Source organism: Megalops cyprinoides, chromosome 20 (assembly GCF_013368585.1).
Source record: "Megalops cyprinoides isolate fMegCyp1 chromosome 20, fMegCyp1.pri, whole genome shotgun sequence".
In the NCBI taxonomy this organism is placed as follows: Eukaryota; Metazoa; Chordata; class Actinopteri; order Elopiformes; family Megalopidae; genus Megalops; species Megalops cyprinoides.
In genome coordinates, this window is record NC_050602.1 from 18,331,651 (window position 1) to 18,339,110 (window position 7,460).

Consider the following 7,460-nt stretch of genomic DNA (forward strand, 5'->3'; position numbering starts at 1 on the left):
TGTAAAGGTCTACAGAATCATTTTAGAAGGAGATACCAGTGTTTTTGTTGGTACATGTCTACGGTGCCTTGCTCTCTAACGCTCACAGACCCATCCTGAGTATAGCTGGGTGACTGTGCCTCCCTTTGAGCGTGGAGTTATGGAAACGTATGGTAAGACTCAGTTGGCATGGTAAAACCTTGTTGCCATAAGAACTGGGGTGGATAAACTCACCCTGAACAGAATCCCTCCATCCAGTTTAACCAGTTTCTCAAAGCAGCTGTCTGCCAGTCACCCAATGTTAATCTCCTCTGGGTCTGCAGGTTGTAGAACTTCACCATACAAACATCAGTCCCCTCATAATATTCCTAGGGTGTCAGTGCCTGGCTTCCAGTCTTTTACCAGTGTTTTTGTTAAATTTAGTATTTAGCAGCTTTGTTCAAGCCATACACCACATTTATTCCAGTGGTGGAACCTTGACATTACCTTAACATCTGTCATTAAGGTGGTTTAGGCCTCAGTTAAATACTATAAACCACCTTCTCTAGTGTGGTGGCTTTTCATAACAAAAATGAACTAACCTTAACTGCATATATTTCTGAGTTAGCTGTCCCTGAAATGATAAAATAAAAATAATTAGGAAAATGAGCTATGCAAGTATAAAAGCATTGCGTTATATGCACACATACTGTACCCGTAGCCCCCCCCCCCCCCCCCCTCATTCCTTACGTGAACACTTTTCTTTAAAAGACGAGAAGTGAGTCAGAGTAGACGGATTGATACATTCATTTGATCATGTTTACATCTATACAATGGGCTACCATTTTCCTACTCCAGCATAGATGCATAGAAACTGTCTTATTAATTTAAATGTGATAGCAAGTATTAAAAGAGATTATGCAATGTTCTGTTGTTACCATAGTATTATATCTTAGTTTTGTATCTATCTTTCTTTGTTTAATGTTATTTGTGGAATTGCATAAAGGCTGCCAAACAGCAAAGTGTCCTTTGAGTCCTAGTAGACACATTAGTGACTGATGGTGGTCCTCTTCTCTTCAACTGTAAATAGGTTCACGTGCTTTTAATCAGTTGGACAGGACCCCCGTTAACAGTGCAGTTCAGAGTCAAACATCAGGCTCTGTGCAGTGTAGGACTAGCACATACTGCACTCTCCAGCAGTTGTGTGGAAGGGTTTGATCAATACCTTAAATACACACAGTATCATTTCAACTTTAAATGAATTCTTCTGTTGTAGCAATGTTTTTTTTCCACCTGTTTTGTTGGTATGGAGGTGGTGCATCCTCATCTTTCCACTAGTGACACAGATACTCTGTTTAGTGTTCAACAACAGGTGGACAGACAGATGTGACTTGTCAAACAGAACAATGCAACCAAATGTAATTAGTGTATTTGTTTGGTGATATAGGCCCTTGATAACACCCTTCACCATTAGCCACCATGCATCACTGTAATAATGGCCCAAGTTTCATTCAAAGCACCGCTGAAACGAAGAGAAGTATGGTTCAGATGGAGTTCACTAAGTGTCTGCTCTAGTATTGTGGAAAGTGTTGGTCAGGTCTGACGTGAGCTCGTTGGATAGTTGTCTAGCTATTACAGATGCAAGTATGTATCATATTCCAATTTTGCAAATTATTTCAGCTGCACTAGACATTCCGAAAGTATGATACTCTTGCGGAACTAAAAAAGATTTCTTGAGGATATAAGAGCTATCCCAGAATGCAAAGGGCATTGCTTTCACATCACTGATCAGCTGACCAGCACTTGACACATGATGGTTCTGTGCCTGGGATACTCCCAATAACTGTTAAATTTTGTTTTCTTGTTTTCTCCCTGTAGTAAATAAAAGCTTCAGAAAATATGTTTTGCTGTGCAGCCAATTTTTTTTTTCCCTGTTATTTTCCATTTGCAAACTGAAAGGAGGAGTAGTATGCAGGCAAAACCAGTCCACATTAATTCCGGTCTACATTAGCCACACCTAGTTAACAATGAGTGTCCCTCATTTCTAAGGTCGGTGTGTCTTGCGTGCGCAGCTGCCAGAGTGGAGAGGAAAGGAGAATGTGTAAGTAAGAAGCATATCACCTGCCACATTCATTCCAGTAGGCAGGAAGCCATCTTTCAGCACAAGGTAGCGCGTGGCTGAAATTAAAAAACGTGCCTCTGCTTCTTATTTCGGGGCCATAATCCAAACCACTAGGGAGCTAGCCAGCTAATTATTTTCAGTCAGCAAATAAATACAGAACACCTTCAGTAATCCCCTGGATTCCTGTAGCATTTTTAGCTTCCCTATTCTCTGGTACTGTACCGTTATCTGTATGCTGCTGCAATCCCATTGGCTTCATTCTGCTGTTGATACTGCAGTTCAGTCCTGCATGGCTAAACTTCCATAAAGCCCTCCAAAAGTAATCAAAAAATGTTTTTTTGGCAGTGGCTACTGCCTGGTTTATCTTACTTAAGGAATTCATTACTTTCCTGTTTTCGTAGAGGAGTCCTAACAGAATTTCACACACATACCATAGTGAGGGGAAGACACACAGCTTAAATAAGAGTAAACATTCTTAGAGTAAACATTCTTTCTGTGCCTCCGCTTGGCACGTGTGCAGGGGCTTGTCATTTCAGTGGCGTATTGTGTTGACTGCAAGCTTGGAAGAAGTGCCAGGCAGTGAGGTACTCTAACTGCTGGAGTCCGCTGGGTAGAGCGCTAAAAATATTTCAAAAGGTCTCTCACAAACCCTGTCTTCATTTCATTCCTTCGGCCTGTGGTCGTATGTGATACTGTGCAGCCTGCCCCTGTGGATTCACTCCTTCATGGTCGGGTGAGGACTAACTGTCCAGAAAGGAAAGAGTCCCCGAAGATTCATCGAAAAAGTGGCTCAGTCTGCAAAGTGTTCACTAGGCAGGATGAGCCCTCTCCAGTTCTTTTGAAACCAGCCATGCCATTTGCCAACAAAGACTGGGACAGTGGCGGAACATATTGGCTTTGTTCCTCCTTGGAGGGACTGGTAGGTCAAGCAGAGTTTCATCATCTCGCCACTCTCAGGCACCTGGTGATTTATAAGGTAACTGTAAGTTGCATAGATGGTATCAGTGGAGTAGCGTCTATCCTCCAATTGGCACCCACTTCACTGTGACGCACTGTGTGACTTGTGTATAAAAATAACCACTGGCAGCATGCAAGTGTTTCAGAAGATTGCGATTTGTCTGCCTCAGCTCTCCTCAGTGTGAGGAGTGTGAGGTCATTGCAGTGAGATGAGTCTAATGTGCAAATTACAGTTTCTCAACAGGGTTGCATAAAAGGAAAAAAGCTGAGTGAATTTTTTTGTCTCACGTTGTTTGTGAGAACCTGACATTAGAAATGATGGGGTTTATCTTTGCCCTCATATGTAGCGTGTATCATGAATTTTAACCAAAGAGTAGTTTAAAATGAAAAAAAAAGTTCAGCCTCAAAACAGTACTGTGAAATAGTACTGTGCAAGTATATGTAACGTTGTGCTGTATAATTGATTTCATGTAGTGGAGAATAAAAATCCTATGTCTTTTGCTCAAATGTCCTCATGTTTTAGGGTCCAGTGGAATGCAAGGGAAAGCCAGTTAATGTCTTCAGCATTCTGTTTAGGCTTTTTCCCTGCCCTATTTGTGTGTTTGGGTTTGTTTGCTTGTGATTTGATACATACACACAGGTTTGATGCAGATGCACAAATTTGACCCACAGGAACATTGACAGATAATGGTTCAGTGCCATGTATCTGTTTAATCAGATCAGACTTCCTACAGCAAGTTCCAGAACCATCTCCTTGCATCCCATGAAACTACAGATATGCAGTTTTTTCCACCTTTCTGCCACTCTTCACAAATCTGCTTTCTGCGGATTTCTGTGCTGTATCTACTGTGTCCTGCGTCTGTGTGTGTTCATGCATGTGCGTGTGTGCACATGTGTGTGTTCATGCATGTGCGTGTGTGCATGTGTGTGTGTTCATGTGTTTGCATGTGTACATGTGTGTCATATTCACTGTGTGTGTGTGTGTGTGTGTTTGTGTGTGATATTCACAGTGTGTGTTTGTCCCCTGATGTTTTATCGCCAACAGATCTGTTTGCTGCTGATTAAACATGTCCTCTGTTTACAAACACACTGTTTACCGGGGACCGCTCCAGTTGACGCATGATCTATCCTCTGACTTTGCTCACACTAAAAAAAAAAAAAAAAACAGATTTAAAGGCCTCCGGGGGCTATGTTGGCATTTGTGGCTGTGCAGCCCTAATGCCCTGACTTCAGTTATTTACCAGGAACTAGATGAGCTTGAGGCAGCGAAATGGGCAGCAATCATGCATAATCTTACATGCCCCATTTAAAATAAATCCGTCATTTGGTTAGGTTCGCATAATATTGCGATATCAGATGAGGCTGCTTCGCCTCAACGCTGTGTTAACATGGAATTCCCCTCTGCACCCTGATCAAGATCACTTTTAGACAAAGAACTGTAATCACAGAATTAATTTTAGCCTGAACAAGACATTGACAGTCTAAATTCTGTCTTTCTTAGACACTTGAAGTAGCCTGAAAGACTTTATTATTCACTCTGTATGTTGAAGACAAAGACTGCTTTTCTCTTTGATTTCCACCAGTAGTTGTTAAATTCCAGGCTTTAAATAATTCACAAAAATTGTAATGCAAGATAAAATGCTGGTTAGAATAAAAGATAATAAAAGAGAAAATAAATTAATCACAATCTGTTAATTCTGTGTCTGGCTGTGTGACCCCCACCCCGGTGTCCTAGAATGAGTTTTCAGTTATAAATTCACATATTGGTAAGTGTCCATTATAGATTTATGATCAAACAAATGACAGTGCTTAACTGTGATTATAGACATCCCAGTACAAAAGACTTAGTGGTGATACCTGTCAATTGTCTCTTAGTGAGCTAGCTAGCTCACCTGGGTGCTCAAAAAAGTGACAAACCATTTTGCAGGGTGTTGACAGCCTATCGATTGTTCACGGCCAGTTTCGGAATGTGGTGTCACACCCACCCCTCTTATTATGGGGATTTCTTATTTGCATATGATGCTACAGACATTGTGCTTGCTCATTTCATGTTTGTATTTTCAAATTGCTCTGTTAATGTTTAGGGGCAATGCTAATTAAGTTAAGGGAAATTAATAATAGTAAATAGCTAAGGGATTTGATATGTGATGCTCAGTATATCAGCTTTTTTTCTTGTCAGACAACATCAGTCACCTTTGACCAGATTATTTAAATAACATACGAAAGGTGAAGGAACAGGAGCAGGAGCACAGAATACCACCATCATAATGTGATGAACTGAACAAGCTGGAGAGAGGTGACCTTGGGTGTAAACAATGCTGGAAAGACATTGATGTCGCACCTCTGCGGCAGATAAAGAGATGATTAAGTGACCCCTGACCCTGCTGTGTAATTAACACGGGTGTTAATTAAGATACGACAGGGAGCTATTCTCCAGGGAGAATTCATTGAACGTGCGAGACCTCGAGCACCCAAGGCGTCGTTACTGACGCCAGTTAAGTTTGCAGCCGATAACGTGTAAAATATTCAAGGAAATGTCAAAACAGGGCCGGCGAGGGCTGTGAGGTGACTGCCTGGGATTGAGTGCTGCTGTCAGATTTGCTAAAGCTCATGCTCTGGTCCCGGCTGGCGCATAGCGCCGTGCTCAAACACATTAACCTCCCGGCCAAAATGACCGCTCTGAAACAATTAACGCACGGTTTGCTGTCTTTTTCAGTGATTGCTTAAGGGGAGGGAGCAGGGTGGTTGGGGGATGGGGTGTGGGGGAAGTTACTCTGTAATTAACTGTGCTTTAAATTTATAGAAATCAATATAATACTATCCAGCGAAGGGGGCCTTCACTCTGAACAGAGTGGTCATGGCCAAAGGAAAAGTCTTTCAGAACATTCATTTATACTTACAGTACAGCCTGAAGCCACAGGGCAGAAATCCCTTCCCCTCTGCTGATTGCAGTTCTTAAACCATTTTGCCAAGTGGGGTAGATGCATTTATGTATCTGGGGTTTGCAAGAAGGCTGTTGAAATTTCAAATCACTCATCTCACACTGCTGCTTTGGTACCTGTGCTGTCTCTCTTTGTTTTGCTTGCTGTCCTACTGTACTGTACTGTTGTTTTGCTATTTATTTGTGCTTTTTATTACTCAGGGGTCCAGTTAAATGACATGTGTTGTCTTATTGTTAATTTATTTTTCTGTAACTGTTTTTTAATCATACTATTTGAATGTGTATTATTATTTAGCTATGATACTGTGTGATTATTGATGAAAGAATAGGCAGTGTGGTTAGACTCTGATGAGTGTTAAACATGGTTGCGGTTACCATAACCCTGCACTACCAATTAACCTGTAGTTTTGCCAACAGTTTTGGCTGCCAGAAACTTAACCCCTGCCATTGGCAAAAGTAAATACCATATTTTTTTTACACTTTTTTTTCTAACCTTTTCCCCTCTGACCTAAGTGGTGTAATCACAATCACCTCTGTCCTTTTATCTGAATATACTACAGTAAAGCATTTCCTCAGTATGAAATGGTGAAGCTCTGAGATTGATCAGAAGTCGACCATTCATAGGTAAAGTCTCTGTGTAAGCTAGGCCTCTGAGATATGTTTGCCACCTCTTCCATTAACTGCAAAAATTTCATTTCATGTACGTCACTTCAAATTAATTTCCTCTGAGGATGGATTATACAATATGTGTATTTATGACAATGTGTATGGCATGTTTTAACTATTCAGATTGGCCTGATAAATAATGAACAATGTTTTGATTCCAAGACACGCTTGCAGTATTACATAAATGTATCAGACATAAAGGTGGTTTGCTATAGGTCTCTAAAGACACCCCAAGCAATCAAGGGGTTATGGTTTCTATGAGATTACATAATTTTTGTCAGCCATGGTTATTCCTTTATAACAACTGAATGTGCAAGTCTTGCAAGTCTTCAATTTGGGGCATCGCATCCAAATGATGTGATTGTTTTGTTGCTGTAAGACTTGTTTTTTTGTTACGTAAAAGACCAATGGATGACACAGTCTTTAATAATCACAGAGTGCCCTGAGGTCATCAGAGCACCAATGCATGGCTCTGTTTCGATTTATGAAGGCAAGTCTTCAGTGGAACATCAAGGTAAATCATCATTAGTGTGTTTATTTTATGGGACCACAAAACCTCCTGAATTCCTTATACCTTCCTGTTGAGCATTCCAGTTGTTTTTATAACACTGTACAGCCCTCCTTTAAGTACTTTCATCTGTGACTCCCAGCACCTCCTGAACAATACATCATTTAGTTCAGACTTGAGCAATGAGCAGCACTGTCAGCATTCAAGAAAATAATGAAAATTATGTTCACAGTGTATGGATTTTGCATGGCAGAGATGTATTTATTGTAGAGATGCAAGCTTTGGTAAACTTTGTTTATGTGACAGTG